A 6,704-nucleotide genomic window follows, 5' to 3' on the forward strand; every position below is an offset into this window, starting at 1 on the left:
GCTATTGTAATCAAAACAGTATGGCACTGGCATTAAAAAAGATGTGTAGACTAATGGAACAGAACAGAGAACCAAGAAATAAATCCACACATCTACAATCAACTCATCTTCCACAAAGTTGCCAAGAGCACAGAATGGACAAAAAGATGGTTTCTTCAAGATGGCATTGGGAAAACTGGATATTGACATGCAGAGATAGTGTCTCTTTACCATATACTGTCACTGATTACCATCAAATAAAACATTATTTATTAGGTGGAATTAACATAAAATGTTTCTGATATCACCTTTATTTTCAATTAATTTTAATTAGTAGACAGTGGGTAACCACAAAAATAATGATACAAATACAACTGTCTTGAGGGAATATCAATCTGGTGGTGGTCTGAAGAATAAACTCTTAGGGAGAGTGACAGAGGAGGCTAAAATGCCAAGTAATTAACAGGAGATTATCAACTGCTTTCATTCTGATAGAGTCCAGAGAAAATATCACAATAATAAGTTTAAAATATTAATACTTAGAGCTTAAGTGATTTATATGCATAAATGTATCCTTTCCCATAATTATTTATATTTCTTATTTTATTCAACAGTACAAGGGAGGTAATAGATAAGGTAATTGAGGTAGAAAAAGATTTGCCTTAAATTTCTTATTTAGTGAATGGAGGAGGTAAGATCAATATAGATTAACCTACCAGCACTTTGATTCTTTAACATTCCATAGCTATTTAATTAGTGGTAGGTAGAGAGAATTGAAAGGATATATTATGAAGAAAGCAGAGACAGTAGGCAATAAATCTCATATTTTTGACTAGGACTAGCTATGGGGGATGATAGGTTTCCCTGTCTCAATTAAAGCTGGATATCAGCAGGGAGTAATTCTTTCCTGGAACCTTTGTGACACAAACAACTATTAATATACATTTTATCAATAAGTTTAAAAAATAAATTTATGAACATTAACCTAATTTTACACTTGATCTTAGCCAAAAGGCCGAGAAGCGATTAACCTAATTTTTAATAATGAAAAATCTATGATGGAAAATCAGATTAAGCAGCTCAGATTTTCTGTCACATCTACTGACTAATTCTCAGGAGGAAGTGTGCATATGAGTTTGAATTTTATTTCTTAATACTTGTTTTTGTGGGGAACTTTATGCAAACAATGGGATTCTCTGTACTGGTCCTTTTTGCATTTAAATGTCTCAATTTAAAATTTTTGTTTGATTTTGAATTAATAATGATTTTTCTTATTTGGAATCTTATTACAAATTTATTTATCACATTTCCTATTTCCATTTTCCATTTCCCGCAAGTCACACTTATTTTTCAACAGGGTAGGCAAGAATCTATTAAACCACATTTCCACCTTTGTAAATATCAAACACTTGTGGTTCCCTAAGTAAAGTTGTCCTTTTTTGAAATTATTAATGACTGTGGCATCTAAGGAAGAAACATAGGAAGAATAAATGAAACATTTATAAAACAGAATTTTTATACATTCATAAATAAACATTATAAATATAATTACTCTTTAGTTCATAATGCTGCAATGAAAATGACAGTATCATGTGTTCATCCTGTTTTTCCAGTTTCTCCTCAACAACAGGGAAAGAGTAAGAAATTGTGGATTTCATAGTAAGACAACAATAGCAAAAACTCCACAACCACCAATCTTTTTCCAAAGTGTTAATATTGATTGGCTACTTGCATAATCTTTTTTTCTACCAACATAAAAAAATAACAAATTAATTTTTCCTATTCTATTGCAAAATATAAGAAAAAAAATTGTGAGTTTTTTTTTTTTTTGTTTTTTTGTTTTTTGGTATTTGCCAATCAATAAGTTTGAGAATTTATCTTACAGAGAGTCAACATGCAAAGGAAAAAGACATTATCTTTGAGAGGAGATGAGAAGAGACTTTATGTTGAAAGACAGAGATAATAGACTAAAAGGAAGGAAGGTTCAGTATTGAAGAAAGTGGAGCTATGATATAGGAGAATGAAATGATCTTTGTTTATTTGATTTATAATATTAGGTTCAATGGCTGCACCTTTATGGTGCTACAAGTCTTTGCTTAGAATATATTTGTAAACAATGATGCCTTTGTTTCACTGAAGTCTTCTCACATTGAAATCTTACATGCTATGGTTTGAGTATGTCCCCTAAATTTAACGTGTTAGAAACTATTCCTTAATTCATGTGTGGATTGGAGGTGGGGTTTGGGAGGCAAATTGGATTAGATTAGATCATCAGGGTGGTGCCCCCATGATGGGACTTCTGGCTTTGTAAGAAGAGGAAGAGGGACCTAAGCTGGCATGTCCTTGCCCTCTTGCCGTGTGATGCTCTCTGTCATGTTATGACTGTACAAAAGCCCTTTCCAGAGCCTGCTGCCATGCCCTGGGACTTCTCAGTCTCTGGAACCATGACACAAATAAATTTATTTGCTTTGTATACTAGTCAGACTCAGTTATGCTGCCATAGCAATAGAAAGCAGATGAAGGCACCACAGAACTCTTCTGACCTTGAGAAATCAAATATTGGTGAGAACTAAACACGTTTTCATAAAATAATGGAATCTGAAGCCAAGAATCTGAAACCACATTTACAGAAACTCAAGCATTCTACGTACTCTTCTACTGACTATATTAAGGGAAATGCATGGAACTACATTTACAGGTTGTGTAGACTGTGTAAGCACACAAGTCAAAAGTGTGGAGGATAAATAATCTTTGTCAAAGCCAGGGAAAAGATGTAGGTCCTCCAACTCATCTTTCCCCCTACAATTGATATTTCTTTTTATTTCCCATTTTCAGGCTACTTTCCCAGACAAAAAGACATAATTAAGTTTGACAAGAAAGCATTCTTTGTGTATAAAGATAAATGTTTTAATACTCTCACACATTTCTACTTTATTCCTTGATAATTCAGGATGTTGACACACAAAAGTGTGACTAGAGAGGGGTAACCAGTATGATAAAGAATTAGCCAATCATCATCATGTATAGAAAACATATAAAAGGACAGAGAGTGAGTGGTTTAAAGAAGGGAGTATATTAAAAGCTATCTATGATCACTAGGCTGTCCTTAGAAAGATGAAAAATGCTTATGTTGGGCAATATCAGAAGATAAAACTATTCTAGGGACATGCAGTTTACAGCATAGTTTATTTCACTTCAATATAAAGGAGATATATATATACACACACACATTATATATATTATATAAATTGTGCTCTTATTGGGCCTCATATTCATTTATTATTCATTAAGTAACATTTACTGCTGGGTATGAAAATTAATAAAACATGGGCTCTACTGTGGTGAAATCCTGCTCCATCCAGAGGCAAGGCACAGTACCATACATATAGTAGAGGGTGGTTAGGACTGTAATAGGGATAAGTACCAAATGATCCTTTGACACTTCACAGGCAGTAAATGTCTTGATATCATGAACTTTGACTTGTGATCTGTCCCACTACCTAGCTTTGTAAAAGAGAATGCTCAATATTTGAATGAAGTAATTAGATCCATCTATCAAAGAATAGACTACTTTGATGTACATTGTACATGTGTACTCCCTCCTAGGGAATATTCAAGAAGCAAGACATAGCCTAGTTTGAGATGCAGTGGAAGTCATTTCAATATTGGTGAGAACTTTGAAATAGATGAATAACCAGTAAAAACTCTCACGGTCTTAAGTTTTTGTAGATCTGTCGCTAGGATAGAAAAACAAAAATTCATTCTTCACTTTCTTACCATCCCAGCGTTAATAAATGTATTTCTTTATGAAGAGCTCAGGAGACAATCTATTAATAGTTTTTCATACTGTTAAAATTATGTTAACAATTTAAATGTTAAGTAGATATTATAAAAATAATTGGATATTGATGAGGTCTGATTATCATATCTCATTATTAAATTGAAAACATTTTCTCCAAATAATGTAGCACCTATAGGAAAATAAGGATTGAAAACCAAAGCAGCCAAGTATTCCCCTCACATTGACTATGTTTGTGAAAACTGCTTTGTAAGATATGGTCTTCTTAAAATTCAAAATCCCAAACAGGGAAAGGTTAGAATAAGGAGGCTATTTAAGTGATTTATGCTGACAAAGATCAATTAAGATATTAACAGTGTAGACCTTCTGGAATCTGCTTCATTGAGAAGTATACTTGTAAGATACTGTTCTTACTCTAAAGTAAATGCTTTGTTTGTGTTTAAGAGTGTCAGCCTGTAGGTTTAGGTGATGCACCCAAATTGTTCAGCAAGGGAGGAAAAGTGAGAGAGAGAGAGAGAGAGAGAGAGAGAGAGAGAGACAGAGGGAGAGACAGAGAGATGGGGCTCAGGGAGGGTGTGCTTGAAACTGCAACTGCTCCTTGAAGAAAAGTTCCATTTATTTATACAGAATATGAGGTATTATGGTGAATATTTACCAAAAGGAAGTATTTTATCAAAATTTAGAGGCTTGAGGATTGATAAAACCTTGAAAGTTGTGGGCAAAGTATGGCTGGTGATGGTGGCTCATGCCTATAATCCCAGCACCTTGGGAGGTGAAGGCGGGTGGATCGCTTGAGTCCAGGAGTTCACACCAGTCTGAGCAACATGGAGAAACCCCGTCTCTGAAAAAGAAAAAAAAAATATTTTACAAAAACTACCCTGGCTTGGTCGTGCATGCCTGTAGTCCCAACTACTCAAGAGACTGAGGTGGGAGGACAGCTTGACTTCAGGAGGTGGAGGTGGGAGGATGGATTGAACTCAGGAGGCAGAAGTTGCAGAGGACTGAGTTTATACCACCACACTCCAGCCGGGGCAACAGAGCCAGACTCTACTTTAATAATAGTAGTAATAATAAATATGATGAGAAAATACTTTATTTTGTATAACTTTTCCAGTTTATATAATATTTACCAACAATGATAATCTCTGATTCATTTTCATAACAATCTTGTGAGGTCTTGAAAAATATATCTTTATAGATGAGAAAATAAGGATCAGAAAATTGATCTGCCTAAAGATATCTTATTAGAAAGTGTGAGACTCAGAACTAAAATCTAGGCCTCCTGGTTCCAAATTTTTTGCTCTTTGGTACTCTGTATAGAGGAGAAATTCACCTTGAAAATTACATGTAAAGTAGGTAAAACATGATTAGAGTAATGACTGTCTGAAAACATACGTTTGGCACGACCTCATCCAGAGGACCATATGAGACACTTTGAATACATTTTGTGTGTTATAGACAAACATTTCCCTTTCTGAGGACCATGGAAGCTAGTGGGAGAAAGCGAAAAAAATATAATGACCTATAAGGAAAATCATAAGAGACACAATTTCACTAATCCTCAGATTCCTTCTTTATTTAACAAGTTTTTCCTTTTTTTGTGTAGTTTTTATTTTATACATTTTTACATAGTTAAGATCATGTCTTAGTTACATATTATATCTTTATTTGTTCACATAAATCATAATCAATTTTCAATGTCACTTAAATTCTTTGTAGGTAATATTTTAATTATATGTGTAATGTAAATACATATACAATATTTATAATACATATAAAATACATATAAAATATGTGTATATGTAAATACATATACAATATTACTTCAGTGTTTTTCTAATGTTAGACATTTAGGTTGTTTCCAATTTGTGACTCTTTCAGATAATATTATGATGAAATTATTGCTACCATTTTAAAAGTAGAATACTATTACCTATATTGTGTTGTTTTATTATATATATCAATTAACACTTATACAACATATATATTTTATTTACATATGATTTATATAATTTATATCAATAGAAATAATTAGAATGGGCAGAAATTATGAATCTAATCTAGAGGTGCTCTAAGTGGTAAACTATAGATAGAGAGGTAGGGAGAAAGAAGGAAAGATGTAGTAAGAAAGAGAAAGAAAGAGAAAGAAAGAAAGGGAGAAAGGAAGCAAAAGGGGGAGAGAGAGAGAAAGAAAAAAAGAAAGAAACAAAGAAAGAAAGAAACAAGAAAGAGAAGAAAGGAAAAGAAAAGAAAAAGAAAAAAGAAAGAAGAGAGAGAAAGAAAGAGAAAGAAAAGAAAGAAAGAAAGAAAGAAAAGAAAGAAAGAGAGAGAGAAGGAAGAAAGAAAGGGAAAGAAAATAGTTTAAGCAAGGAAGCATAATGAAGGCATTCTGGGACAATGTATTTAGAAACCAGGGGATATATTTCCTTAGAAGATAGGAAGAATTATATGTAAAGCAAGAGCAAAAATTGTTAGGGATGGGTTAAATGGGTTGGTACATATTTATTATTTGGAGATGTTAGCATGAGCAGTGGAAGTCCTCTTTAGAACTGTGATTACTAGAGGAGTCTTAGAAAACTTGATGTATTAGTCAGGGTCCAAACAGGAGACAGAAAACACAGCAGTAATTTGACAGAGTCGATTTCATGTAAATAACTTTAATTAGGTATAAAGTTGCCAACAAATAAAGAATAATTCTAAGGTGTAGGAGAGGTGGAAACTGTAGAAGTTGCTGCCATCCTTATGGCTGAGAAAACAAGGAGCAAGGGAGGAAGTCACACTGCTCAGGAGGGAGTTCTGCTTCTCTGATGCTGGTGTCTCTGAGCTCAGAGGTCAGGCCTCATGGGTTCTGGGACTCAGACCTCTGAGGAAGGGGTGCTGCTGCTACAGGAACAACTGCTGACTATTATGAGGACAAAGCTTTCTT

The 6,704-nt window shown here is 33.7% G+C and overlaps 1 pseudogene; it reads right to left on the reverse strand.

The window, feature by feature from the left end:
- Window positions 1-853: 853 nt before the first annotated feature.
- On the reverse strand, window positions 854-1,006 carry LOC112424809 (U2 spliceosomal RNA; annotated as a pseudogene).
- Between the last annotated feature and the right edge of the window lie 5,698 nt (window positions 1,007-6,704).

The sequence above is a fragment of the Macaca nemestrina genome, chromosome 2, assembly GCF_043159975.1.
Source record: "Macaca nemestrina isolate mMacNem1 chromosome 2, mMacNem.hap1, whole genome shotgun sequence".
NCBI classification, from domain to species: Eukaryota; Metazoa; Chordata; class Mammalia; order Primates; family Cercopithecidae; genus Macaca; species Macaca nemestrina.